The sequence below is a fragment of the Salvelinus sp. IW2-2015 genome, linkage group LG8, assembly GCF_002910315.2.
Source record: "Salvelinus sp. IW2-2015 linkage group LG8, ASM291031v2, whole genome shotgun sequence".
Lineage (NCBI taxonomy): Eukaryota > Metazoa > Chordata > Actinopteri > Salmoniformes > Salmonidae > Salvelinus > Salvelinus sp. IW2-2015.
The window spans coordinates 1463367-1481062 of record NC_036848.1 but is presented as its reverse complement, the minus strand read 5'-3'; the positions used below and the strand labels follow the sequence as shown (position 1 = coordinate 1481062).

General features: G+C 47.8%; 1 protein-coding gene and 1 pseudogene across 3 annotated transcripts in view; both read left to right on the top strand.

The window, feature by feature from the left end:
* The window catches only part of LOC111967202 (FH2 domain-containing protein 1-like), a 34222-nt pseudogene extending 22314 nt beyond the window's left edge, over nucleotides 1-11908 (top strand).
* Nucleotides 1-17696, top strand: part of LOC111967201 (rho-related GTP-binding protein RhoG) — a 298978-nt gene that overhangs the window by 276912 nt on the left and 4370 nt on the right. The window contains exon 1 of one of the 3 annotated variants that reach the window (XM_023992069.3): nucleotides 15757-15834. The exons of 1 other annotated variant lie outside the window; for it this stretch is intronic. The gene's annotated coding sequence lies outside the window, so the exon portion shown is untranslated. Of the gene's footprint in view, nucleotides 1-15756; nucleotides 15835-17696 lie in introns of those variants that run through there. One more of the 3 variants, XM_024147203.2, reaches the window with a different exon arrangement.

Here is a 17696-nt window from a genome sequence, read left to right as displayed (position 1 = left end):
GCATGATACCCTTGTTTATTAATTTCGTAAATAATTGGTGTCATCTTGAATCACCTCAGTATATCAGTAACTTCCATCCTCTGTGACTGAACAAAATTTCCCTAAACCCCACAGATGTGGTGTGTGTGTGTAGTGAGAAGTGAGGTCACCATAGAGCTGATGTGTGTTGTCATGTTTCTACAGGGCTGTCCAGGAGATGTTAAGGATATCCGGCAGGGGGTCGGGACCCGCTAGGGGCCGAGAAACTGTCTGAGCTCTGCAAACTGCTGCCTGACGCCCGACGGGTAAAGACTTTGCTCTGTGTCCTCTCCGACACACCGTAGTTCTACTGCACACAACACTGACTAGCCTGTAGCCCCCCCCCCCCCCCCCACCTCTATTCATCTAGTTCTCATTATCCAGATCAACAGTTTGCCATTACACCGTCTCAGACTTGTGAAAGGCTTACTGACAATGCTTTCTGGTAAAACATGTTCCCAATGGCTGCACGTGTTGTTGTATACGGACATGGTTATAGGAATGTAAAATACATAAGAATGAGTTATCCTGGGTGATGGGGGTTTCTACCCTACTGGACTATTGGGTGACTGGGGGTTCTACCAACTGGACTCATCCTGGGTGATGGGGGTTCTACCACTGGACTCATCCTGGGCGATGGGGGTTCTACCACTGGACTCATCCTGGGCGATGGGGGTTCTAACACTGGACTCCATTCTGGCGATGGGGGTTCTACCACTGGACTCATTCTGGCGATGGGGGTTCTACACTGGACTCATCCTGGGTGATGGGGGTTCTACCACTGGACTCATCCTGGGTGATGGGGTTCTACCACTGGAACTCATCCTGGGTGATGGGGTTCTACCACTGGACTCATCCTGGGCGATGGGGTCTACCACTGGACTCATCCTGGGCGATGGGGGTTCTACCACTGGACCTCATCCTGGGCGATGGGGGTTCTACCACTGGACTCATTCTGGGGCGATGGGGGTTCTACCACTGGACTCATCCTGGGCGATGGGGGTTTCTACCACTGGACTCATTCTGGGGCGATGGGGTTCTACCACTGGACTCATTCCTGGGCGATGGGGTTCTACCACTGGACTCATTCTGGGCGATGGGGGTTCTACATGGAATCATCTGGGTGATGGGGGTTTCTACCACTGGACTCATTCTGGGCGATGGGGTTCTACCACGACTCATCCTGGGTGATGGGGCTTCTACCACTGGACTCATCCTGGCGATGGGGGTTCTACCACATGGACTCATTCTGGGCGATGGGGTTCTACCACTGGACTCATTCTGGGCGATGGTGGTTCTACACTGGACTCATTCTGGGCGATGGGGTGTCTACCACTGGCCTCATTCTGGGCGATGGGGGTTCTACCACTGGACTCATTCTGGGCGATGGGGGTTCTACCACTGACTCATTCTGGGCGATGGGGGTTCTACCACTGGCCTCATTCTGGGCGATGGGGGTTCTACCACTGGACTCATTCTGGGCGATGGGGGTTCTACCACTGGACTCGAAAGCAAAGCTTTAAATTCTAAACATTATTTCGGGAGATTCTATTAAATGAAACCCAGGTGGAATTCCCAGTAAAAGGAATGAGGTTTGTAGACTGTAACAGGAAAGCTAACTGATAATATCTCTAAGCTGTCCGTCTGGGTGTTTATACAGGAGGCTCGCCTGAAGAGGTTCACGGAAGAACGCAGTGGGCTTGGGGAGTCTGACCTCTTCATGATTCTGCTAGTGGACGTCCCCAGGTATACCACACACCCCCTAGCACTGTTATCACTTCACTGTGATAACAACTATTACAAACCCTAACCTTGAAGTTCAAACTATGTTGCGAAATATGCCAGTTTATCTGCTGTTTCTCATTTCTGCAGTGACTCCCACCCTCAACACACTAATGTCTGATTCCCTGACTTTCCACTCTGTGCTGATGTGTGTCTGATGTTCGATAAGGCTCTGACCACTTTCATCCTCTCCTCCCCTTTTCTACACTGTTAGCTTTCGTCTGCGTCTGGACGCCATGATCCTGCAGGAGGAGTTTGACCCTGCTGTGACCTCTCTCTGTCTGGCAGCCAGATGTCTGAGGGAGGCGGCCAGAGGTAAACCATCAACAGGGGCTTTTTAGTAAATGGATATGTCCCAAATGGTGCCCTATCGCCTATATAGTGTACTACTTTTGACCAGGTTCCATAGGGCTCTCCCATAGGGAATAGGGTGCCATTTGGGTCTACTCTACTCCCTATCACCGCCCCTTCAAACTCTTTTGTGGCCGTTCCCTTCCGTACCGTTCACTTCCCCTTTTAGTGCTCTTGTCTTGTTGGAGCTCAGTATGAAATGGTGGAAGTTATTTAGTTGAGTTAGTTTTACTTTACACTACTACTCATCACCGTCCCTTTAATTGTGGCCCATCTACTTCCCCTTTTTAGATACTACCAATACATCCCAAATGGCACCCTATTCCCTACATAGGGATCCCTATGGGCCCTGGTAAAAAGTAGTGCACTATAAAAGGTATAGGGAGCCATTTGGGACACAAACATGGCCTACTGCTATTCATCAGCGCCCCCACCCCTTTAATCAGTTTCCCCTTTAATCAGCGGGGGGGGGGGGTTAGTTTCCGCTTTAATCACCAGCAAGGGGGGGGTGTTAGTTTCTCCTTTAATCACCTGTCTGTCTATCTCTGTCTCTGTCTCTCTCTCTCTCTCTCTGTGTCTCTGTCTCTCTGTGTCTCTCTCTTAGAGCTGTTGAGCTGTCCTGAGCTGCACTCCATCCTCCGTCTGGTTCTGAAGGCAGGAAACTACATGAACGCTGTGAGTATTATACTTTTTCTTCTCCTCCTTTCTTTTTACCTTTCAGTTGAAAGAGAGAGACGTCCTTTATCTGTGTGCACAATGCTCCCGGTGTAGGACTAGGGTCTGCACTGGGGTGTGTTCCAGAGCGTCACTCTGGCTGCACCTGGGTTTTGTAATGTTGTGTTTGTTTAAGATGTCAGGTGTGTGTGTGTGTGTGTGAGACCTATTTTCACTGACCTACTGTATTTGACCTCAGGGTGGGTACGCAGGCAACGCAGCGGGGTTCCGAATCCCTTCCCTGCTCAAACTGGCCGACACTAAAGCCAACAAGCCAGGCATGAACCTCCTGCACTTCGTGGCCATGGTAAGACCTGATCTAGGATCAGGTACTTCTTGTGCACAATAGCTGTATTCCTTGTCATCTAAAATGCAAAACTGATCCTACTGTAGTTCTGCACTCCTACCCTGATGTAGTCCAATATACACCTTCCTAATATTGAGTTGTACCCGCTTTCGCCCTCAGAACAGCATCAATTCGTCGGGGCATGGACTCTATACAAGGTGTTGAAAGCGTTCCACAGGGATGCTGACCCATGTTGACTCCAATGCTTCCCACAGTTGTGTCAAGTTGGCTGGATGTCCTTTGGGTGGTGGGCTATTCCTGATACACACAGGAAACTGTTGAGTGTAAAAAATAAAAAACAGCACCGTTGTAGTTTGACACTCAAAGCGGTGCACCAGACACCTACTACCCTGTTCAAAATCACTTCAATCTTTTGTCTTGCCCATTCATCCTCTGAATGGCACACATACACAATCCGTCTCAATTGTCTCAAGGCTTAAAAATCCTTCTTTAACCTGTCTACTTCCCTTCATATACACTGATTGAAGTGGATTAAACTGCTTACGTCAATAAGGGATCATAGCTTTCACCTGGATTCACCTGGTCAGTCTGTCATGGAAAGAGCAGGTGTTCATAATGTTTTGTGCACTCAGTGTAAGTCACACTGCAGTGAAGAGGAGACCCTTGAAGTGCTTGACTTGAATTTATCTTTCAGTGAAGACTTAAGCTAAAGCATTAATATGCCACATCTAAAGAACCTCACTAGATGCAGTTCAATGACAGAATGAATCCCAGACTACTATTTACTGAAGACTAACAACCATCTGACAGACTGCACATTTTAGTTTCCTTTTAAAAACTTGACACTTGTTATATCGCAGAATTGTTCAATTGGCACAGATGAAACGGGTCTTCAGAATCTCTTTCAAACTATGTGTTGGGTATTTGTTGTATTTGACCAACCATGAATTATTACGTTCACAATAACCATATCAACACACTGAATCGTGACACAATGCAATGATTCATCCAGAATTATGACGGCTCGCTGTGTGAAACAATAACTGGATCAGCTCTGTCTCTGTCTCCACAGGAAGCGGTGAAAAAGGACCAAAGTTTACTGTCGTTTCCTGGCCAACTAGGACATGTCGGCCCCGCCTCCAGGTTAGTAAGGGCCAATAATACATACCCTCCTCCCTCAAAGAGACTGGGCCACGTTCAGCTGCCAAAAATTGTTGTTGCAGATAGAATTGCCATGAATAGAGCCAACATGATTCCTTGGTCTACACGTCAGAGAGGCATATTTTTTCTATGTTACCTATTTCTATCCGAACGTTCCAAAACGTTGTCCTGCTGAACGCGTCCTTGTTCTAATAGTTAGTGTACCTTGGGACAAACACAGATATTTACGTGAGCTGCTTGTAAAGCAAGGTTTCCATTTCCTTGCTTTTAACCAGTCCAGCAGATCTGTAATTAATTAAAGAGAGGAAGGAAGGAAGGAAGGAATCTGAAGTGTTTGAACGTGGCCCGTGGTGTTTTGGATGCTTCTGGGAGATCCGTCCTATAAAATCAAGACGCCCCAGCAGGCTGCTATCTCACACAGACACACACACTACGCCCAAAAAGACCCGTTTCAACAGGACTGTATTGTGTTACAGTACTGGAGCACTGTCCAGCTGTTAGTGATATAGCTATCCCCTTGTTTTAATATGGCTCATGACAACATTTCTGTTTCAATCCAGTATTACGGTTCTGTTGGGGTTTTGGGTTTGGTTAGCTATGTAGGACACTTAGATTGAGTCCCAAATGGCACCTAGTACTTTTTGTCAATGCACTATATTGGGAATAGGGTGCCATTTGGGACGCACCCTTACTGTCAGTTACTCTGTGGGTATCGGTGTTACTGTAAGTCAGTCAGGACCTAGTAATGAGCGACAGCCTCGCTCCTGCTGGGGTGGAGCCAAAGGGGACATTTTGGATTTATTAAGATGTCTGTCAGAGGAAAATAACAGCTTTATGTAGGTCACAGCTTGGGAACCACTGCTTTGAGTTAAAATAACAGCTTTATGTAGGTCACAGCTTGGGAACCACTGCTTTGAGTTAAAGTAACAGCTTTATGTAGGTCACAGCTTGGGAACCACTGCTTTGAGTTAAAGTAACAGCTTTATGTAGGTCACAGCTTGGGAACCACTGCTTTGAGTTAAATAACAGCTTTATGTAGGTCACAGCTTGGGAACCACTGCTTTGAGTTAAAGTAACAGCTTTATGTAGGTCACAGCTTGAGAAACACTGCTTTGAGTTAAAGTAAAGCTTTAAGTACGGTCAAGCTTGGGAAACACTGCTTGAGTAAGTAACAGCTTTATGTAGGTCACAGCTTGGGAAACACTGCTTTGAGTTAAAGTAACAGCTTTATGTAGGTCACAGCTTGGGAACCACTGCTTTGAGTTAGAATCTAAGTAACAGCATCTTCTGAAACACAGATTCCCATATGGTTTACTTTGCCTCGTAGTCTCTCATGGATCGCAGAAGCAGGTTGGGTTGTGGTTAAAAACACAAGGTTTTATCCAGCGTACATTTGCAGTTTGGCCAACTTTTGGAATAGACGCCATCTATTTTTTGGGTCACAGAATCTCGCAGCAATCACTTTACTATCATCTATAAAGGTAAACTCTGCGAAATGACGTTGCCACAAGCAGCACCGGAGATATTGAGATAAGTGAGATGCAACACAGTCACAAACAGTATCTGCGCATGTGTACGGATTTGCTTCATTCAGCCTGTTCAGTGTGATAGTCAGGGAGTAGTTGAGCCTCGCGCTTCAACGTTCTTAGTTACGGAAATTGACCCACTTATGCTGTTTACTTTCTGCGTCTATCTCATATCACTGAATCTACCTTTTAAATGTCATGTCAAGTAATGCATCTCTTGTCTCTGTCTTCCTATAGGTTGTGTGAGGAGTTGGTAGTAGAGGATCTATCCAGGCTCCACAGTCGTCTGGTATCTCTCAGGATCAGTGTCCAGACGGAGGCAGAGATCCAGCAGCTCACACGGTCTTTCCTGGAGGTACTGAACTAGATTCTAGAACATGGATTTAGAACACACACTGATCTAGAACATACATAATTATTTAACACTGATCTAGAACATACATAATTATTTAACACTGATCTAGAACATACATAATTATTTAACACTGATCTATGGTGTCTAATGAAGTGAGAATTTATGAACTCACAAAGAACAACATTGAAACTCACATGGCTTTGGTTAACTTTGAGTCTCTTCTCACCATATTCTTCCTCCTTGGTCAAAACAGTGAGTCTAATCTCCCTTTCTCTCTCTCTCTCTCTCTCTAGGTGGCAGAGGAGCGTCTGAAGGAAGCAGAGGATGAGGTGGAGGGGATGAGGATGTCCAGTCAGGCTCTGGTTGAATTCTTCTGTGAGGATGACAGCATCTTTAAACTGGAGGAGGCCTGCAGGGTCTTCCACTCCTTCTGCCTTCGCTTCCAAAGAGCCGTACAGGTGAGACCGACTGATTTACATCAAACTGTCTCTATGGGTTCCCACTACATGGCCAAAGTCCACATTGTAAACATTTATGAAAACAACTAAAATGAGCCTTTTGGTCTTAATTCAAGGTTTGGGTTAGACTTAGGGTTGGGTTTAAAATCTGATTTTAAGAAGAGGACGAGGTTGGGCTTCTGACTTTGTAGCTTGGGCAGATAGTTATGAAGACATCAAAACTATGGAATCATGTAGTGACCAAAAAAGTGTTAAACAAATCAAAATATATTTGAGATTCTTCAAAGTAGCCATGGCTACTTTGGCTATGGCTACTTTGCCTTGATGACAGCTTTGCACACTCGGCATTCTCTCAACCTGCTTCCTGAGGAAGTCACCTGGAATGCATTTCAATTAACAAATATGACTTGTTAATTTGTGGAAGAGAGAAACGACAGTCCATCATTAGTTTAAGACATGAAGGTCAGTCAATCTGGAAAATTTGCAGTTGCAAAAACCATCAAGCGCTATGATTAAACTGGCTCATGAGGACCGCCACAGGAAAGGGAGACCCAGAGTTACCTCTACTGCAGAGGACAAGTTCATTAGAGTTAACTGCGCCACAGATTGCAGCCCAAATAAATGCTTCACAGAGTTCAAGTAACAGACACATCTCAACATCAACTGTTCAGAGGAGACTGAGTAAGTCATGCCTTCATGGTCAAATTGCTGCAAAGAAAACCACTACTAAAGTACACCAACAATAAGAAGAGACTTGCTTGGGCCAAGAAACACGAGCAATGGACATTAGACCGGCGGAAATCTGTCCTTTGGTGTGATGAGACCAAATGTGAGACTTTTGGTTCCAACTGCCGTGTCTTTGTGAGACGCAGAGTAGCTGAACGGATGATCTCTGCATGTGTGGTTCCCAACGTGAAGCATGGAGGAGGAGGAGGTGTGGTTCCCAACGTGAAGCATGGAGGAGGAGGTGTGGTTCCCAACGTGAAGCATGGAGGAGGAGGAGGTGTGGTTCCCAACGTGAAGCATGGAGGAGGAGGTGTGGTTCCACCGTGAAAGCATGGAGGAGGAGGTGTGGTTCCCACCGTGAAGCATGGAGGAGGTGTGGTTCCCACCGTGAAGCATGGAGGAGGAGGTGTGGTTCCCACCGTGAAGCATGGAGGAGGAGGTGTGATGGTACTTTGCTGGTGATACTGTCAGTGATTTATTTAGAATTCAAGGCACACTTATCCAGCATGGCTACCACAGCATTCTGCAGTGATATGCCATCCCATCTGGTTTTTCCTTAGTGGGACTATCATTTGTTTTTCAACAGAACAATGACCCAAAACACACCTCCAGGCTYTGTAAGGGCTATTTGACTACGGAGAGTGATGGAGTGCTGCATCAGATGACCTGGCCMCCACAATCACCCGATTTGAGTTGGACCGCAGAGTGAGGGAAAATCAGCCAACAAGTGCTCAGCATATGTGGAACCTCCTTCAAGACTGTAGGAAAAGCGTTCCTCATGAAGCTGGTTCAGAGAACGCCAAGAGTGTGCAAAGCAAATGGTGGCTAATTTGAAGAATCTAAAATAGATTTTGATTTGTTTAACACGTTTTTTGGTTACTACATGATTTCATGTGTCATTTCATGGTTTTGATGTCTTTGGTATTCTACAATGTAAAAATATAGTGTGTGTGTATATAAGACAGGAGTTAGACTGATGAGGACAAAAAGACAGAGAAGATGGAGGCGTAGATGCTGTGCTGATAAATGTATACTTGATGTTTCTTCTACCATAAACTAATGTAACTCATCCTGTTCCCTCTCAGGAAAACGCAGAGCGGGAACAGAAGGAGCAGAAGCGGATGGAGCGTGAGATGGTGGAGAAGCGTCGTTCTGTGGCCGTGTGTACAGGGCTGGACCTGGGTGTGGTTCTGGGTCGGGTGTCCCCACTGGGAACCCAGAAGAACCAGGATGACCTGGAGAGAACCCTTGAGAACCTGAGCCACACCTGGAGCCAGCGCAGCCTTAGAAGCCAGGAGAACCGCAGGCACTCCCACCACCTCCAGAACTACAACTCTCATCTCCTCCAGAACACCACCTCCGCTCCTCTTCAGACAAATCCCCACCTCAACAACTCCTCCAACCTCCGTAATACCTCCATCCACCCCCAGACCTCCCCAGGGCTTCCCTGCCCCACCTACCCCAGCCAGGAGAGGCTGTCCCTGGGGACAGAGACCAGGACAGAGCCCCTGGTCCGTCAGCACCAACCAGTCCTGGAGACTAAGAGACCAAATCATGAGGGGACAACTCCGACTCAAGTCTCACAAACTCAACATGAACTGACTTCTAATGTCACTCAAACCCAGTGTGGACGTAGATTCAATGTCCCCCAAAACAGGCAGGACATTATTGCATATGTCACCCAAACCCAACATGGAATTGCTACTAACATCATTGAAAGCCGACTCGCACCAACGGCTCAAGTGACTGAAACTCACCATGAACGGACAGTTGATGCCAGCCCTGACCAGTATGTACTGACCACTAAGTCTATGGCCAGTCCTCATAGACACTCCTCCACTACCACTACTGCCATCCCCAGTGTTAGAAGAAATACCATTGGTCTTAGACACAGGTATGACCTAGAGAGGACTGACCCTACCCCTGTTTCTCAGGCGAAACACACAGACACCTCAGTCAGAGACGCAGCGCATCAGGACCCTGACCTCGCTCCTCTCACCGGGTCAACGGTCACTGAGGTGACTGAGCAGCCCTTTGAGAGCCAATCAAAATCATCCATGGCCACTGACGCCCCAGACGGTGTCCAATTGCAGGAGTCTAAGGGAGCCAAGGAGACCACACAAGGAAGTGGTGGTGCCTTGGAGCTGAGGCTTTCACCTGAGGGGGGAACAACCCAGCAGAGGGAAACAGAATCTCGCTCTACACCAGTGGAACAGAGATGGCTGCCTCCCAGCCTACCAGAGCTGAGCCCACAGCGGGCACATCAATGCCCAGAGGTCTGCAGCCCTGACAGGGAGAGGGACCGGTCATACCCACGTGTGGGCGAAACCCTGGAGTGCCACACCCTGGTCCGAGGCCTGCGTTCCTATGACAACCTATCCCCTCCTCCCACCACACCCCTCCCCAAAGCCCCACCCAGCCTCTGCTCCAAGTGGAGGAAAGAGAGGCAGGCGGAGACTCCAGGGGCTGGTGCCGGACTTCCAATGGGGAAAGAGGACTCTCGGAGCGGGGGGAACACCCCTGTTGTCCGAGGAGGGGCTAAGAGGGGCTTGGTACCCCGTGCACGTCTGCCTAACGATACAGGCATCCATAGAGCCCGTTTAATTTCCAAACCAGAGACACAGACACCCACTGGCCCTGTCCCAAATCCTAATTTACAGACTACACCACGTTCCACTCGTCTGGCGTCCCCGTCCATACGCAGCGCCTCCATACGCTCCTCCCCCATCACACGTCCTACTACTACCCAGACAGAGGTGAAGCGGAGCAGTAGCACCAGGAGTGAGCGGAGCCAGGCTGGGGGTGAGAACCAGCAGCTGGTCCCAGGGAAATCCACCTTGACCCGCCGGGTATCAGAGAGAGCTGGGCTGGGGCTTGGACCAGAGAGGGAGAGGACTTCTAGCACCAGCACCACTAGTAGTACAGCTACTACCCAGCCAGCCTTTGTCAGGGGCTCCCCTCTCAGGGTGACCAAACGTCTTGCCCCCACCTCCAACTCTGAGACCCAACACTCCTCTCAGCCCCGCTCCACACACAGCCCCTCTGCTACAGCTAAAACCATTCGTACAGCTATTATAGCTGCGGCCAGGACTAAAACGGCCAAGACGAGCCCCGGCACAGAGCCCTCTAGAGCTGCTGTTTCTGCCTGCAAAACCCCCACAGCAACACGGATACCTGGGCCTAAAATGGACCGTCCTGCATCCTCACCCATGTGGAAGTGATCATGGCAGATCATACCACTTTTTCAACTTTATACAGTAGTCTTACTTACACACATACACGTACCTATGTGTGTTTGTGTCCATTGTACATGTATGTGGGAATCAATAAATGACTTGGTGAATTGTATCAGACCTCTCTGTTCTGGCGGAGTAGGTAGTTACTGGTCCATTCAGACTCTATTCAGCTTGTCCAGAATCGATGGGGTGTTTTCCCTTTGGTCTCTCCCATACACGTTCTTGTCTGCTGGGAAGATAACAAAGGACTGCAACTCCAACAAAATGCCTGCCACTACACCACTCTACAGCGGTTCTATTTTGCATATGGGCTGTACTGTCACTGTAGATAGAAATGTCTTCTGTTCTACACACTCCTCCATCCACTAGTGTCCTGTGCAGTCACCAGGGCACTTCAGGGAGAGACTACCCCCCCCCCCCCCCCACACACACACACACACACACACCTAACCTGGACTTTGTCAAGCTCCTGAAATGTGTTTCTCTGACCTTGTTCATTTGTAGAAAATCCTTAATTTAGAATTATGTGGCACTGCGGCCTCCTCTGTGCCTTGGTCGTCCAACAGATCATTCTCATCAACTAGTTTTTTTAGGGTGTATGTTGAAAATGGCATTTTTTTTTCAAGGGGTTAATTTATTTAACTTTAGTTGTGTCCTAAATGGCGCCCTATTCCCTATACATTGAGTATACCAAATATCCTAATATTAAGTTGCACCACCTCCCTTTTTACCCTCAGAACAGCCTCAATTTGTCAGGGCATAGTGCACTACTTTTGACAGGAGCCAATAGCGCTCTGGTCAAAGGTAGTGCACCATGTAGGGAATAGGAAGCCATTGGGGACCACCATACTTGATCAGTCCAGCTCCTCTGTGGATTGTCATTTCTGAGTCTTCAATGATTTGAGTGTGTAGTCTGAGAAGTGTATTTCGAACTGATTTAGATGCATGGACCAGACTCAGACTGTGACCCTTCTTTCTCTTTCGTTGCTTTCTCACCTCGGCCTATTTGTTTGCCCAATCAGCAATCAATCAGTATGATATTGAATTGATTATTGGTAATTGATCGATTTTGTTGGTAGTCTTGAATGTGCTCTTCATTCTGATGCACTTTAACAAGTGAAGAGGAGACCTGTTGCTAGGATACTCACTGTAATATTCTACTGCTGATGTTTATATCAAAAAAAGAGATGTTAACTTAAATTGAACGACATGAATTGTGATCCATGGCGACAATGAGTGCATTTGTAAAAAATAAAGATGCTAATCACTCCGGGTGTGTGTTGTTTCACCTCATTAAAGGACTGTTTTTGTTTAAACACAATAAGGAACTGCAGGGCAGGTATTCTTTAGAGTGTATGCACAGCTGTTCTTTTGTCTTGCGGTCGCTGGCCGTCTCCACAATCACTTTCCCCAGACATCAGGATGGTCACAGTATGGTTGATTGCATCCCAAATTACACTCTATTCCCTATATAGTGCACTACTTTTAATCAGATACCTATGTGCCCTGGTCATGAGTAGTGCACTATATAGTGAATAGTCTGCCACTGGTCACAGTATTTTAGAATAGAGAGCTGTCTTAATAACCAAACAACTCGTTATCAGCATCATGAGATGTCGTCCTCCAGACAAAGCTGTCCTGCTCTACTAACACACTATTGTCCTCTTCTCACTCCTTTTCTCTCCCTCTCTCCACTGCCCCTCAGCGTCACTCCTTTTCCCTCCCTCCCTCTCTCACACTTGACCCTCAGCGTCACTCCTTTCTCTCCTCCCCCTCTCTCCACTGACCCTCAGCGTTCACTCCTTTTCTCTCTCCCCTCCTCTCCACTGCCCCTCAGCTTATTCCTAACCTCCTCTCTTCCACTGCCCCTCAGCTCACTCCTTTCCCCTTCTCCACTGCCCCTCAGCTTCACTCCTTTCCCTCATCTCCACTGCCCCTCAGCTTCACTCCTTCCCCTCTCTCCACTGCCCCTCAGCTTCACTCCTTTCCCCTCTCCTCTCCACTGCCCCTCAGCTTCACTCTTTCCTCTCCCTCCCTCCTTCACTGCCCCTCAGCTTCATCCTTTCCCTCCCTCTCTTTCCACTGCCCTCAGCGTCACTCCTTCCTCCTCTCCCCTCTCTCCACTGCCCTCCATTTGTCCCCTTTTTTTTCCTTTTCCCTTTCTCCTACCCTTCTTTCTCCACTGACCCTCAGCGTCACTCCTTTTCTCTCCTCCCTCTCTCCACTGACCCTCAGCGTCACTCTTTTCTCCTCCCCTCTCCCTACCCTCAGCGTCATCTCCTTTCTCTCCTCCTCTCTCACTGACCTCAGCGTCACCCTTCTCCTCTCCTCCTCTCTCCATGCCCCTCAGCGTCACTCCTTTTCCTTCTCTCTCTCCACTGCCCCCTCAGCGTCACTCCTTTTCTTCTCTCTCCACTGCCCTCGCTCACTCCTTTTCCCTCCTACCTCTCTCCACTCCCCTCAGCGTCACTCCTTTTCTCTCTCTCCACTGCCCTCAGCGTCACTCCTTTTCCCTCCTCCTCTCTCCACTGCCCTCAGCTTCACTCCTTTTCTCTCTCTCCCTCTCTCACTGCCCTCAGCGTCACTCCTTTTCTCCTCTCCACTGCCCTCAGCGTCACTCCTTTTCCTCCCTCCCTCCTCTCCACTGCCCTCAGCTTCACTCCTGTTTCTCTCCTCCCCTCTCCACTGCCCCTCAGCTTCTCTCCTTTTCCCTCCCTCCCTCTTCCCACTGACCCTCAGCGTCACTCCTTTTCCCTCCTCCCTCTCTCCACTGCCCTCAGCTTCACTCCTTTTCTTCCTCCCTCTCTCCACTGCCCCTCAGCTTCCCTCCCATTCCCCTCTCTCCACTGCCCCTCAGCTTCATCCTTTCCCTCTCTCCACTGCCCTCAGCTTCACTCCTTTTTCCCTCTCTCCACTGCCCTCAGCTTCACTCCTTTCCTCTCCCTCTCTCCACTGCCGCCTCAGCTTTCATTCCTTTCTCTCCCTCTCTCCACTGCCCTCAGCGTTCACCCTTTTCCCTCCCCCCTTCTCCACTGCCCATCAGCTTCATTCCTTTTCTCTCCCTCTCTCCACTGCCCTCAGCTTCACTTCCTTTCCCCTCTCTCCACTGCCCCTCAGCTTCACTCCTTTTTCCCTCTCTCCACTGCCCCTCAGCTTCATTCCTTTCTCTCCCTCTCTCACTGCCCTCAGCTTCATTCCTTTCCCTCCCTTCTCTCCACTGCCCCTCAGCTTCACTCTTTCCCTCCTCCCGTCTCCACTGACCCTCAGCGTCACTCCTTTTCCTCCCTCCCTCTCTCCACTGCCCCTCAGCGTCACTCCTTTTCCCTCCCTCCCTCTCTCCACTGCCCTCAGCTTCACTCCTTTCCCTCCCTCTCTCTCTCCACTGCCCCTCAGCGTCACTCCTTCTCTCCCTCCCTCTCTCCACGACCTCAAGCTTCACTGCCTTTCCCCTCTCTCTCTCCACTGCCCTCAGCGTCACTCTTTCCCTCCCCCTCTCTCCCTGCCCTCACTTATCCTTCTCTCCTTCTCATGCCCTCAGCTTCACTCCTTTTCCCTTCTCCACTGCCCCTCAGCTTCATTCCTTTCTCTCCTCTCTCCACTGCCCCTCAGCTTCATCCTTTCTCTCCCTCTCATCCACTGCCCCTCAGCTTCATTCCTTTCCCTCCCCTCTCTCACTGCCCCTCAGCGTCACTCCTTTTCCCTCCCTCCCTCTCTCCACTGCCCTCAGCGTCACTCCTTTTCCCTCCCTCCCTCTCTCCACTGACCCTCAGCGTCACTCCTTTTCTCCCCTCTCTCCACTGCCCCTCAGCTTCATTCTTTCTCTCCCTCTCTCCACTGCCCCTCAGCGTCACTCCTTTTCCTCCCTCCTCTCTCCACTGCCCCTCAGCTTCACTCCTTTCCTCTCCTCCCTCTCTCACACTGACCCTCAGCGTCATCCTTTTCCTCCCTCCCCTCTCTCCACTGCCCCTCAGCGTCATCCTTTCCTCCCTCTCTCCACTGCCCCTCAGCGTCACTCCTTTTCTCTCCCTCTCTCCACTGACCCTCAGCGTCACTCCTTTTCTCTCCCTCTCTCCACTGACCCTCAGCTTCACTCCTTCTCCATGTCTTGACATAATCAGCCTCCCCCTCAGGCCTGTAACCATTGCCATGGTGACACTGCAGGCATTCTAGGGGATCTCCTTGGAGAATAGGGGTGAGAGTGGTGTGTGGGTGTAGGAGTTCAGTGGGAGAGCTCTATTTACAGGCCACAGTGACGCGGCTGACACCAGAACCCCTTGGAGGGCAGAGCAATAAACTGGTGCCTCTTTGCGTTCCAATGTTGTCTGGTGGTTGGTCAGCACTGACCTCTTAACCACTCTCTGTATACCAAATTACACCCTAATCCCTTTATAGTGCACTACTATTGAACAGGGTACTGTGCTACAAAGTGAAAAGGGTGCCATTTGGGACTCTGTTAACAACGCCATACACGCGGCCATCTGCCTGGTACAGTTGAAACCGGGATTCATCTGTGCCAGTGGCCATCGAAGGTGAGCATTTGCCCACTGAAGTTGGTTACGATGCCAAACTGCAGTCAGATGCGTACGGAACATTTCTGGGACCTTTTATTTCAGTTCATGAAACATGGGACCAAGACTTTACATGTTGCATTTCCCCAAAAAATTCTGTGTAGTTACACAATACACATGAATGGAAGTTAAAACAGTGCAAAGTGCATAAGAGAGAAAGAGATTAAAAGAGCAGGTTTAAAAACACGTGCAGTCAGTCAGTGGTGAGCAGCCCTCCAATCCTGAATTTAAACTGATCAATCAGAATTAAATGATCTAATTTTGTGATTATAACCTAATGACTTGTTTACATTTTCGCATGGTCTTACTACTGTTGCTTTAGTCATGGTTAATTTGAGAACTATGCATACCGGATTATAAAACAATTAAATATATGTTTAATTTAACGCATGTTTAAGGTAATGAGGTACGTCCTTTTCTGGGATAAATTATTATCTATAAAGCGTTATGGTTTATAGTGCCATCTAGCGTCCGAATGACCTCTTAACAACTTGAAGTAAGACAAGAAGAAAAACTACAACTACCATGATCACGTAACCCACGTCGTACGTGGTGGGCGTTTAAGAAGGTTCCCCGGATGAAGTTGTGATTGACTCTACACGGCTAGAAAGTTGAGCTCTAGTCGAGAGGTGGTAAGATAACAACACTTTTTAAAAATATAGATCATTCTGGCAAACTATTGTTATACCTATATGTATACTAACAATGTGCTGATTGTGGCTAATAACCACTTTAATTGTTTTTAGGAAGTATAAACTATGAGAAACTCCACATGCTTGCTTGCTAGCACGCTAGCTAACGTTAGGTCCTTAGCGTTCCATCTAGCTGGCTGGCTAGTATGGGTGCGCCCAAAAGTTGACTACCTAGGATAGCAATTTATTGTTGCCTAACTTACTCAGGCTTTACATTTTACCATAGTTAAATCATTGTACTTAACTAGTACCTTGTTAATTAAAAGGAAAGATTTGATAATTTAAAAAATAATACCAATCAAAACAAACTACAGTCAATGCGCTGCTAATGTTTCTGTTTCGCCTGTGGACTTTGATTTAGAGTCAATTCGGTTAGAGGATACAAACAACTTCCTTTCACCCCCTCCTTTTCTCCCCCCCCCTCCCTTTCTCCCCCCCCTCTCCTTCCCCCCCCTTTCTCTCCCCCCTTCCCTTTCTCTCCCCTCCTCCATTTCTTTCCCCCCTCCCCTCCTCTCCCCCTCCTTCCCTCTCTCTCCCCTCCTTCCCTCTCTTCCCTCCTTCCCTCTCTCTCCCCTCCTTCCATCTCTCTCTCCCCCCTCCTTGCTGTGACTCTTATGTGGATGATGTAAAAAATATTTGTTGGTGTGACGTGATTAATAAGGAGTATCCAGACGCTGCATATCCAGACGCTGCACTTGATGAATTTATGTAATTGCTTCTTCCAATTATTAATAAACATGCACCTGTTAATTAATAATTGGAAGAAGAACTGTTAAGGCACCATGGATTGACGAGGAATTGAAATGGTTGACAGAGATGGGGCAAAATGAGTGACTAATAAGTCTGGCTATATATCTGAATGGCTGACTTACTGTAAATTGAGAAATTATGTGAATAAACTCAACAAAAAGAAAACTGTATTATGAAGCCAAGATCAACGACATAAAGAATGATAGAAAAAAACTTTACTTTAAATGAAATTATCGGCAAAAAGACATTCAACTCCATCTTTCATCGAATCAGATGGCTTATTCATCACAAAACCATTTGATGTTGCCATTGGCAAACTTGGCAGGAAGTGCCAACGAACAGTGAGCCATCGTATTCATGCAAAAAAGAAAAAAAAAATGAAAGAAAAGCATTGCAAGTTTGAATTTTGTAACGTTAGTGGGAGTGGGAGGTGGAAAACTGGTTCCAACAGCAGACCTATCAGCTTGCTGCCAGCTCTTGGCAAACTTATGGAACAAATTATGTTTGACCAAATACAATGCTATTTCTCTGTAAACAAATGAACAACAGACTTTCAGCATGCTTACAGAGAAAGGCTCTCAGCATGTACTGCACTGACACAAAGGACTGATGATTGGTTGAAATAAATTGATAATAAGAAGATTGTGGGAGCMGTACTGTTAGATTTCAGTGCAGCCTTTGATATTATTGACCATAACCTGTTGTTGAAAAAACCTGTGTTATGGCTTTTCAACCTCTGACATAAGATAGATTCAGAGCTATCTGTCTACTAGAACTCAAAGGGTTTTCTTTAATGGAAGCTTCTCTAATGTCAAACATGTAAAGTGTGGTGTACCGCAGGGCAGCTCTCTAGGCCCTCTGCTCTTTTCCAMTTTTAGCAATGACCTGCCACTGGCATTAAACAAAGCCTGTGTGTCCATGTATGCTGATGATTCAAACTTATACACATCAGAAACCACAGCTAATGAAGTCACTGAAACCCTTAACAAAGAGTTGCAGTCTGTTTTGGAATGGGTGGCCAGTAATAAACTGGTCCTGAACATCTCTAAAAC